Genomic DNA, 12,359 nt, shown 5'->3' on the forward strand with positions numbered 1-12,359 from the left:
CTCTCAGTAAGTGAATCATTGTACAGTAGGACATCAGGCAGGCTAAGTCAAAGTCATATATAATGATAACCCTCTGCCCTGTTCCCAGCAAATACATTCAAAAACAAAAAAGTTTTTGAATAATACTTTTTTTTCAAAAAAGTTTTTTTGAAAAAAGTATTATTAAAAGTAATTTAAGTTTAATAATCCTGATCATATTACTTTAAATATAAAATTAAAAATAATTCTATGCAGATTACATAATTTAGACAAAAAATTTGTTCAGACAACATAGGCAAACAATACAATCCATAATATCAGCAAAAGTAAGGCTCTAATACAAGAAACTAATGTTGAGATATTAACACAAAGGTATTTTTTTCTTTCTTCTCTGAAATAGCATTAACTATTTCCTAATTTCTTCAGATCTTTGGAGATGTAATGCAGGAAAGAAACCAATGATGAATGATAATTTTTATTCCTTTTGAATTTTTTCTAAGATAAAACACATATTTTCTTTGAGATTTAAAATACATCATGCTTTTTGGTACTTAATTTGTCTTTTAAAGACATACTGCATAAAAACCTGGCCAAAGAATTTAGCAAAGAAAGTCTACTTTTTTTTTCAGTGTTCATTTTAATTCATATTGATAGCTAAATATTGCCAAGATCAAAATTTAAATTACCTGATAAGCCCACAACTCACTGTTGCAAAGAACTAAAGTATAGCAACTGTGCTACATAATGACAACAAATCCAAAGTTGATTTGCTGATTCATACTTTCGATAAACTAGTTATCATCATAAACCCCAAATACTAATATTTTTATAAATTAACAAGTAACACATTTAATGGGTAAGTGCTATTTGCTAGGCACCAAATTAGGAATTATATTTATATCATCTCATTTGCTCCAATAACAATCCTATGAAGTGATTATTAATAGTAATTATAATTTTGTTGTAGTAAGAAATGGCCAAAATATTTAATTATCATATTTTTATGAAATTGACAACCATTATAAGTCTCATTAGACATTGGTTTAGAAGTTGCTACAGACACATCTGTTCTTTATAGTGAAGACTGGCCGCAGGTCTCTATACTGCTCTCCGTCTGGGAACTGGTAAAAGCAGGTATATTCCTAGCTGTATGTATCTCTAGACTTCACCCCAGCTCCTGTTTGATTTTTCCAAAGATAAGATGGTTACCTGTCCAGCTATCATCCCAGCATCCTGAGATTGAAGAAAGAAGAGTGACAGGCAGAGAGATCCAAGAAACACGATCTACAAAAGCAACAATCCGCACCCATCTACTACTCTTACACTCACTCTCTTCTCACAAAAACAAAACAACACAATAAAACCTCATCCCTTTCTAAAGTAGCCACACTGTCTTGATCACTCTATTTTGTCTTCCCCTTACAACAGAGACCATTCTAGGGATAGAATAGTGAGTGGAGAGTGGGATAAGGCAGCTTTGAATTTTCTCTAAAGACTAGAGTTTATCGCTGAGTATGTGCATCACTAAGAAGTCAAAGTTAACACTTAGACAACTTAAGATGCTGGCATTTCTCCACCTAGTAAGTGATTAAGTTGAGATTCAAATTAACATCTATCAGATTCTAACATCCATTGGCCTTGCAAATATATATTGCTATTACAGATAAACTTTTTTTTAAATCTAGGGTTGGTTTATTTGTAGGATAAGCAAGCAAGCTCTTTGTTGAGAGAGACATGCTTCTCCTGTTCAGGACTATGTCTGGAACTTGGGAAAAGTGGACTAAAAGCATTAGAGCTTTTTCTTTGTTTTTGTTTTGTTTTCTTCTTGGAGATAAGCTAATACTAAGAAGAAAATAAGGCCTGGCATTTTGTTCTAATATATATATATATTTCCCTTGGCTACTGGGATCTCATATAGTGCTTTACAACATAAGCAAGTTGGTATGGGTGATGGTAATGGTGAGTAAGGTAGTAGCAAGGAGGAATTCTGAAATAAGGAATTTTTGGAATTTCATCTTGAAAGTTACTGAAGAAGGATAAAGGGTCTGTATTTGAAAGGAAAATTGAAAAGAACTAGCCTGTTGTGGGAAAAAGATTCTGTAAATCTCAGCCTAAAGAGTTTCTTACAACGTTCATTATCTAGAATAATAAGAATTTTAGGGGCATAATATCATTTAAAGTTTTCTGCAAATATTATTATTAGGTTATCATCCCCTCTGTAGTTCGACCACAATGACTATAATTACAACCCCATAAGGCTTTGTACTGTCCAAGTCCTGTAGTCACAAGCAGACACTTCTCAAAGTAAAAGAGAATTTTATTATTAGCTTATAAAGCTTAGTTTTTTGAATAGCAGTTCTTAGCACTGTGATGGTAACATATCTGTCAAGAGTGGTGAAAAGACAAATATTACTTGCTTTTTCCAGTGGCCAAATTCTAAAGATTATTCAAGTCAAAGGAAATGAGAAGTTGATACGAAGTGTCCTGGAAAACCTGTGTGGTGGACTGATTGCAGTTATGGCCCCAGTCTGCTCACAGCTCCCTGCAGACATAGCCCTTCCTGTATCCAGTCCTCCCACGCTGCCTGCTCAATCAGACTGCAGCAAATGTGACACAAGCAGAGACCTGAAAAGTGTGTGTGCGTTAGACTTGTTCTCTTGTTGCTCTTGGGACCCTGCTACCACATGAACAAGTCAGGCTGGCCTGCTGGATGATAAGGTGACACTTTATCCAGCTGTTTCAAAATGTGGGTTTATTTTTTAGGTGTGTTGAAACCAACAGAGCAGGAGACAATTGCCATTGAAAAGATGGATGCTATACTTATTGATCCAAGAAGAGAGGCATGCCACATTATAGGGCACCACAGGGAAATACCAGGGTCCCTCAGAAAGAGGCTGACAAAGTGAGGGGAGATTGTGGCAAGAGTCTTTATTATGGTTTTCATGAAAAGAAACACACAAAGCAGGTATAAGCAGGTTTAGGACTGGCTAGTTTGAATAGTTTCAGCAGACTCTGGGTTATAGGAACTCTACCTAGTTGTGGTAATTAGAGCAAGTGAATGAATAGTGGCCTAAAGAATGAGAGCCAGATAAAGGAGGTAACTGGGGGTATGGGCTCTGGATTTGTTAGTTTGCATAAGAAAAGCATGCTCATGGTGCTGTTGACTATCTCTAAAAATTAGCCCTAGGAGGGGCAGTCCCTCCACAGCAAGAGCCCGAGACCAAAGCATAAAAATAAAAATACACAAATAAAATAGAAAATAAAAATACATGGTTAATGCATCACTCAGTCCTGTCACCCCAACCAAAAGCGAGCCAACTTCTACCTATGTGAGTGAGGCCATCTAGGACCTACCAAACTCAGACCATTCTGCCAATAACACTGATACAGTAGCAAGCACAGCTGAGAGGAGCAGAGGCTTGCCCAGGCCAGAAGAAGATACCCACCAGGATCACGAGCTATATTAATGGCCATTAAGTTTGAGATGGTTTGATATATGACAATAGATAACTAATTCAACCTATATCCCAAGTTTTAAAGAATTAATACATTCTTCACAATAACTCCTGGCAATATTTATATTTTCACATCTGGAAAATGATGATAATAATAGAATATACCTAAAAGTGCCATGAAGATTGAATGAAATCATAGAATAATAAATGCGTTTGTCCATTTGGGCTGATATAACAAAATGCCATAAACTAGGTAGCTTATAAACAACAGATATTCATTTCTCACAGGCATAGAGGTTAAGTCCAAGATCAAGACACCAGCAGATTTGGTGTCAGAAGAGGGTTCCTCTTCTGGTTCACAGAGGGTGCCAACTTGCCTGGGTCCTCACATGGTGCCCTCATGACTTAATCACCTCTCAGAGGGCCCACTTCCTATTACCATTATCTTGGGGGTTATGTCTTCAACGTAAGAATTTTGGTAGGACACAAATATTTGGACCATAGCAAGAAGTAAAGAAGTTAAAACAATACATTCTACATAGAACACTAAGAATATGTTTCTATTATTACAATCATAATTTTTTAACTATAGGGTTTCATTTTTACAAAGAAACAGTAATAACTGTATTAGACAATAAAGATTATTTGACATACTAATCACATGGGATTTACTCCTTTGTTTCTGTTTGTATATTTTCAAAAGTATACTTTATAAAGAATTTTTGTGTTTTCTTACCCTTTCTTCAGATAAAACAGAGGCAAAATATATAGATTAAACTGTTTCATAACTTGTCTCATTTAATTTCACACTTCTTTTGATAAGTGACTATTTCATGCCAAGGTACAGAACTAAATATGTGTGAATTCCAATCTGATAGTTATTCAAAGCATCATTAGCATTTCAAATAAATGTTAGAGTAAATGTCCAACAGGAAGCAGTTCAATCTCTTTTTATCCATCTTTGCCCTGATTTTTATATCCTGTATATCTGAATAACAATAAAATCCAAAATTTCATGCTATGGAAAAATTGGAGAAAACAAGTGACTTTTTCTATTATAGAGTATCACTTTTGTCTATTGGGTCATTGCATCTGCTTTAGAAAATACATTTTTTCCTATTTTTAATGATACCAGGGCTGACGTTGATATTGGTAGAAACTGTGAATTTATTTCACAAATATGTATAAAACATTTCCTGTATATCAGGTAGCAAAGTTTCAAAGGCAATGTGCTGCCTTCATGGTGCCTACATTCCAGCAGAAAGACGACTACAGGCAAATCAAGAAATAGTATAATTTCTAATGATGGTATGTTCTGTGAAAAAAAAAAAGCAAAGTAACGAGATAGAAATGAAAGGAAGATGCTAAAGGTAATTAGGAAACGTCTTTCTCAGGAGCTGACATTGGGCAGACACAGAAATGACTGTCAAAGTGTAAATCATTCAGAGTTTTGGGGGAGGATTATTTCAAGGCATAGGAAAGAAGACATGAAAAGTCCCTAAGACTAGTAAGAAAAACAAGAAGGCCAGTGTGGCTATAATAAGAGTGGTAGGGGATTAGTAGAATGGCTGGTGATTGAATCAGAGGTGCAGGTAGGAATAGGGTTCACATGACATGAGTTACACCTTTAAAAGATAATTGGTATTTCTGAATATGACAACAACATAGTATCATTTTTAAATTACTCACCTCAATTCTCCTCATAAAAACAAGACATAGGGATAGTGAAAGGATAAAATGAGCACACGAGAGCAAAATACAGGAAAAACACTACAGGTGATAGCTCCAGTAAACCTAAGTATTAAGAAATCCCCATGTCTCCGAAAAACACAGGTGTAGCCAAATCACATGACAGCAGCAGGATCCAGAACTGAATCAGCAGTAGTGCAGCAATGGTGGTGAAAAGAATCAGAAATTCAATGGCACCCACAAGCCATGGAACTCAGAAATTGCCAACAGATAATGATTTTCCAAAGGAGAGGGCTTTGTGCTAAGCAGGATACTATGCAGTAAAATTTGAGAACAACTAGGAGAATTTATAAACATCCTGTAACAAGACCACAGGAAGTAGCTTAATCCCTCTAGAATATCAGAAATCTCCAATAAATGGATACTTGTACAGATCCACTCTGAAGAAAAACTTTTGGGAGAAGAATACAAATTGAATAGGGTGAAAACACCAAAAATTTGAGGGAGAAAAAACATTTCATATAATGGGGCAGTAGGGGCCACATGCAGTGGCTCACACCTGTAACCCAAACAGTTTGGGAGGTCAAGGTGGGAGGATTGCTTGAGCCCAGGAGTTTGAGACCAGCCTGGGAAACACAGCAAGACCTCATCTGTACAAACAATTTTTTTTTTTAAATTTAAGCATGGTAATGTGTGCCTGAGGATTCCAGCTACTCAGGAGACTGAGATAGGAGGATTGCTTGAGCCCAGGAGTTCAAGGCTATCATGAGCTTTGATCATGCCACTGCACTGAGCCTGGGCAACAGGGTGAGACCTTCTCTAGAAAAAGAAAAAAGGGGGCAGTGGGGGTGGTATCTGGCAGATGTCCAGTGGAGGGAGACTTTGAATGTAATAAAATAGCAAAACATAGTGTTCAGATATGAGAGCACTGCTTTGGAAGGCAGGTGCATGGAACTCAAGAACACTGAGGTAGTAGCAGGGAGCCTTCCTGAATCAACTAGTGAAAGACCTGTATTTCTTAATACTTCTTCAGAACTGCAAAGGAGAAGGCCCCTGAAATGTGAAGTGCTCATGGCTACCATGGCTTATTCCTGCTCCCATACAAGAACCTCTTACCAATCCAGGACATTCCTTCTCATTAAACATGGGGAACAATAAAAGGATTCAAATAGAGGGCAATTTTAGGAACACAATAAATAATGACAGTAATGGATTGTAACCCATGGAATAAAATAGAAAAACAGGAGCCCATAAATAAGTGATTTAAAAGTTTGACTAGGAATGGGAAACTTAAATAATTTCATATTACCTCCCCACAAAATACTTATTAATTAGAAAGAGGAAAAATAGAAACTCTACAGTGAAAAAATCTGAGGCACTATCTTAATCAAATGATCAAGGTGAACAATATCAATAATAGAATGAATCAAAATCATATTCAGTGTGGTAAAGACACAATGAGAAAAATGCAGAATCACTTTTGGATTTTCCAGCCAAACATGTATAACCTAAAAGTAATCATATAAGAATATCAGAGAAATCCAATTTGTGGGCCATTCTACAAAATAACTGGCCTGTAATCTTCAAGAGCGTCAAGGTTAGGAAGTCAAAGAAAGTCAAAGGAACCCTTCCAGGTTGAAGAAGACTAAAGAGATATTACAACTAAATGCAACGTGTGATCCTGAACTAGATCCTTTGACCATAAACAATATTATTGGGGAAACCAGCAAATCTTGAATGGGGTCTGAGGAATAGATGCTAGTGAGGTATTAACTTTCTGTCTTGGTTACACTGTGGTTGTGTAAGAATTTACTTACTTGTAGAAAATATACACTAAAGTAGTTCTCAAAGTGTAGTCCAGGGATGCTTGGGTTCTCCAAGATTATTTCAGAAGTTTCATGAGGTCAAAACAATTTTCAGACTAATACTAAGACATCATTTGTCTATTTCACTTTCATTAGCTCATGAGTATACAGTAGAGTTGTTCAGAGGCTATTTGATGTGTCTTTCCACAGTGGAAACATGTGATGCCCCTTTATATCTCAGCTGTAGGAGCTGGCATGTGGTTACTTCTTGACAGAAGAAAGTCATGTGTGTTCACCTGAAGTAAATGGAGGATGTAAATGGCCACCTAGGCTACTGCACTGCAATGTACCATGGCAGAAGAGAGAGTAAAGAACTGAGAACAGTAATCTTATCTGAAAAATAATGTTTGCCCTAAGTTTCAGGTAGATGCCATTTATTAAGTTAAATGTCTTATCTTCTAAGGTTGCTGAGAATTTTAATTGTGACTAGATATTGAGTTTATATAAAATATTTTTCTGAATCTGTTCAGTTATTCAATTTTTCTCCTTTACTTTGTTAGGGTGAATGATATTTGTAAATTCTCTAATGTTAAACATTAGATATTAGTGGGATACCTATAGGATAAACTCAGTGTGGTCATAATGAACTTTCTTTTTGGCATCCTGCTAGATTTGGTTTGTTAGTACTTTGGGATCTTTGCATCTATGTTCATGGATTAAATAGGCCTTTAGTTTTACCTTTTTTATTCTGTCTAGTTTTGACATGATTACTTGCCCCATAGAAATAGTTGAGGACAATTTCCAATTCTCTGGAAGAGTTTATATATGATTGGAATGATGTGTTCCTTGAACGCTTTTATATTTACTTTACCTTTAAAATCACCTGGACTCAAAATCATCTCGACATTCCACTTTGTGAGAAGATTTCAAATTATTAGTTTAATTTACTTAGTATAGAAGTATGGTATCCCTAACTCATTTCTCAGGACTTATTTAGAAATGTGTATTTAAATTCAAAAATATATGGGGACATACATGGGAATCTAATTTAACTTAATTGAATTATTTTTAGAAAATATAGTATGTATGAATATGAGCCTTTGACATATTGAAACTTGCTTATAGTCATAATCACTTTTTGTGACTGTTTCATGAGAATCACATGTATTCTGTAATTGCTGAATACAAAGCTCTTTGTATTTTATCAGATTAAATTTATTAATTGAACTCTTAAACTCCTTCATTGAGTGAGGTATATTAAAATCCAATTTTAACAGACTTATTTTTTCCTATGAAATATATGTATGTTATATCTGGCCAAAATGGTGAAACCCCATCTCTGCTAAAAATACAAAAATTAGCTGGGTGTGATGGTGTGTGCCTGTAATCCCAGCTGCTCGGGAGGCTGAGGCAGGAGAATAGCTTGAAACAGGGAATCAGAGGTTGCAGTGAGCCGAGATTGCACCACTGCACTCCAACCTGGGTGACAGAGCAGGACTCCATCTTAAAAAAAAAAAAATCTAAAGTTAAATAGTACCTTATCCACTTCCCTTCCTAAACAATTTAAAAACTTTAGAGCATTTTACATTCAATTACTTCTTCCATAATAAATACTGTTGTCAGTGTTTTAAATTCTTTTGGTTAGCTTTACAATTCAGGTATTATTATTTTATTGAGACAGTTTTAAAATTTCAATTGGCTTACATTTTTGCCATTTTATTTATTCACCATTCCTTCCACAGAGTGGTCTGAGATCATTTTCCTTCTTAAAGTTATTCTTGAGATTTTCCTTTATACAGGCCTTTGGTGGTCAATGCTCTCAGTCTTTAACTGTAAATATCTTTGTTTTACTTTCATTTATTAAATTTTTTTTTATTTTATAATTTTAGGTTGATATTTATTTTCTCTCATGCTTCAAATAAATTATTCCACTTTTTTGTGACTTTCATCATTTTCTCAATAATTCTTCTATCATGATACCTGTCTTTCTTCTGGGTGATCCATCCTTTCTCTCCACCTGGCTTGAAATCCTCTGAATTTTTCAATTTCACAATAATATGTCTCACTATGGATTTCTTTTTATTTATCCTGCTTGGAATACAGTGTGTTTTCTGGACCTGTGAATCCATATTTTTGTCAGTTTGGAAAAAATTCAGCCATTATCCATCAAAAAATTTCCTCTCCTACATTTTTAAAAATTATTTTATCCTGAGTCTCTGGTTAAGTTAACCTTCTGATTCCATACTTCATATCTCTTTATGCCTTCAAGATTTTCTGCCTCTTTGCCCCTCTGTGATACATTTTGGTGAATTTTTTCAAATTTATCCTTCAGTTAGCCAATTCTCTCTTCATCTGCGTATAATCTGATGTTTAGTCTATTCATTTAGGATTTTAAAAGTAATTTCAAGTGTTAAAATTTTCATATCTGAAAATGCCATTTATTTTTCAGTTTTTCCTATTTACTTATAGTCATCATTTTTTACTCATTTTAATGATAGGGCATATTATTTATTTATTTAAACATTTTGTTTATACATAGTGGTTCTATTTCTTATTTCCTATATCCAGTAATAATATCTATAGTCATTGAGGGATAAATATGTCTTTGTTATTTTTGTTGATATCTACTTATCGTGGTTTGCTTTGCAAGGTGTTTAGAAATAATTTATTATTCACTTTATTACTTGACTTTATGGAAGCTTGTCAATCTCATCAGGGAAGGTTTTCTGCAGGGAGAAAAACCTTGTGCTTCCCTAGGCTGTGTGACTCAGCCTTCCAGCTCTGCAGCTGAGCCAGGGAACGGTGTCCCAAATAGCAGCACTATTATTCACATCTGCACTCAGAGCAACATCAGCCTTCCTCTCTTCTATTATACATTTTTAGAGAGCAAGAGTCATTGGAGCAGGCAATGTCTCAAAGAACATGTCCTGTTCAGAATATATTTGCTCTGCTGCAGAAAGATCTCTCAGAGCACCCACACTGACATAATACTTTGAAGCAAAATATATTTATCATAAAAATGTATACTTGCAACAACTTCACTTCAGAAAACCCACAGTTTATTAGGACTGAAAAGTTTTTAATGTGACTCTTTAAATGATTTATACCCTTCTACATAGTTAGGGTTAATAATCAATTGCCTTGCCCTGCATGGTTGTGCCTTGTACTATATGACATAATATATAGTCAGTAAATTATCCTAAGAGTTGTATAAAATAAGAACCAGCTTATTTTAGTTAATTATGGCTCAAATAAAGCAAATTCTTTTAAAATAAGATCCTCCTAAAAAGCATATTAATAAAGAACACTAAAGAAAGTACGGGAAGTTTGGTATTTTAAAAGAATTGCAAGTAGTCCATGGCCTTCGTTTAAAAAATAATCATGCAAAATAATCATAGAGTGTGCATTGTATAGAAATCCTAGATCAACTTGATTTGACTAAAGATAACAAGGAGCTAAGATTTAGTAATATATATTGTCAACTTGTCCCAACAAACTTTTAAAGGAGTGCTGGGTTTTAGAATTGTCAGAGAGAAATATTATCCACTTGGTTTTTTGTTTTTTTTTTTTTACTTACAAATATAAACTTATGTGATGAGCTAATACATTCATTTTTCACCAATATTGAGAAAATATTTTCCAGGTCAGTTTTACATGGAGATAGAAGTGTGAGTTAAACAAGTAACAATGAGCCACAGAGGAAACTATACTCCCTTAATTTCCCAATGTAAAAAATCAATTACTCTTTCCAAAGATACATGAAATTAATTTAAGCAAACTCCAATTTATTGGAAAGGAACTTATGTCAAAAATTACAAAGGCCAAGATTCCATACTAGGTAATGGGAACCACCAATAAGTATTGTGTACCTTCTATGTTCAAGGTCATCCTACCTCATTTTATATCTCATTTAATCCTCACATAAGCCTCTGAAGTAGGTATTTGCACCAAAGAGGAATCACATAGCTAGTGAACAGAGGAACCAGTGTGAAATATAAATCTGGCTAATGTAAAGCCTGCTTTTATCCAATACATCACAAGGCTTTATGTCGGATTACCCCAGAACCTCCTATGGCATCGGTACAATGTGTCATCCACTGGAGTGTCCTATCCAAATATCACTGGAGCTTCAAAACCACCCACTGGGACTCTTTCCAGGTATCAGTAGTGACCTTTGATATTTATTCTGATTGCACAATTAGCCCAAAGATCGCTGTTATGCTTAGATGCTGAATGGTGTTAGACAGAGCATGCAATAAAATTTCCTCTTCTAAACAACTTAAGACCGGCAGCTGCCTTTCTGAAAAGTCACCCAGGTACGCCCTGTTGTTTCCTGGTCTATTAGCCCTATAGTCTGCCAAACTCAGCATTTAATGTGGAAGCCAGAGAATGCTGACATTCTGACAGCTCTTGGACAAGAACAGACCATGCTGCTTGGCTTTGATTTCAAATATTTATAATCTTTTCTCTTGCTCCCTTTGCTCAATACAGGAGAGAGGCTATCAGCCAATTTCCCCACCATTTATAGCAAATCCCAAGGCTCCCTCATTTCCAGCTGCTAAGCTGCCTGGGCAGACTGTATTACTGAATTATTGTATCTTTTTGGTAAAGTGCCTGATCTGTCTTGGCATGCGCTTTGCATTGAAAGAAGCTCCTGTTGCAAGCAAAGGAAGCCAGCTACATTGACCCTTCCCACACGTCTTTCCTCTGTTACCCTCAACCACTAACTTCTTTGTTTCTCATGTATAAGCCAAGTTCATAGGGGCAGTTTCTCAGCTATCTCTGCCTCCCTAGGGAGTTAAGGATTTCAAAGGGAGTTCTGTGCTAGGAGTAATTCCCATAGCCTAGAGCCAGATGAATAAATGGCATCTAGTGAATGACTACATCAGAACCAAGAGGTTTTGTTTTTCTCTTACCAAAATGTATTTCTTTGTAATACTGCAGCCACTGTAACCATGTATTTTTCCTAACAGAAGAGACTATTGGGGAAAGAGAGGAAATAGCCTCTTTAACTCAAGTCTGTTGTTTTCAAGAGTGTTGGTCCTTTGGTTTAACTTATTTTAAATAACTTTCCATTTATATACTATCCCGATGGATTATAAGTGTGAAAAAGAACCATTCTGAAGAAATAAAACAAACAAAAAAATATCTACAATCTTTAAATAAAAAGAAAATGATTTTGTAATATAAAAGGGACAGAAATTATTTTTAATTACTGTAAAATGAATAACACTCCATTCAATTTTCAAAAGTTATACCTTGAGTTTGAACTCAAAGTCACCCAAATATTCCCAGTAAAAGCTCTGAAAATGTAATGCATTCAAATGTATCCTGTGAGTTTTCTATTTCTGTAAGCAATGAGCAGGCTAGATTTTTCTCACATGTATTTCAAAGATACTTCATTTCAAAGGAGCAGAAGAGTTATTAAAAG

At 35.1% G+C, this 12,359-nt stretch overlaps 1 protein-coding gene across 13 annotated transcripts in view; it reads right to left on the reverse strand.

The window, feature by feature from the left end:
* Window positions 1-12,359, reverse strand: part of ANKS1B (ankyrin repeat and sterile alpha motif domain containing 1B) — a 1,309,735-nt gene that overhangs the window by 517,061 nt on the left and 780,315 nt on the right. The gene's annotated exons all lie outside the window — the stretch shown is intronic.

This window comes from Callithrix jacchus, chromosome 9 (assembly GCF_049354715.1).
Source record: "Callithrix jacchus isolate 240 chromosome 9, calJac240_pri, whole genome shotgun sequence".
Classification (NCBI taxonomy): domain Eukaryota; kingdom Metazoa; phylum Chordata; class Mammalia; order Primates; family Cebidae; genus Callithrix; species Callithrix jacchus.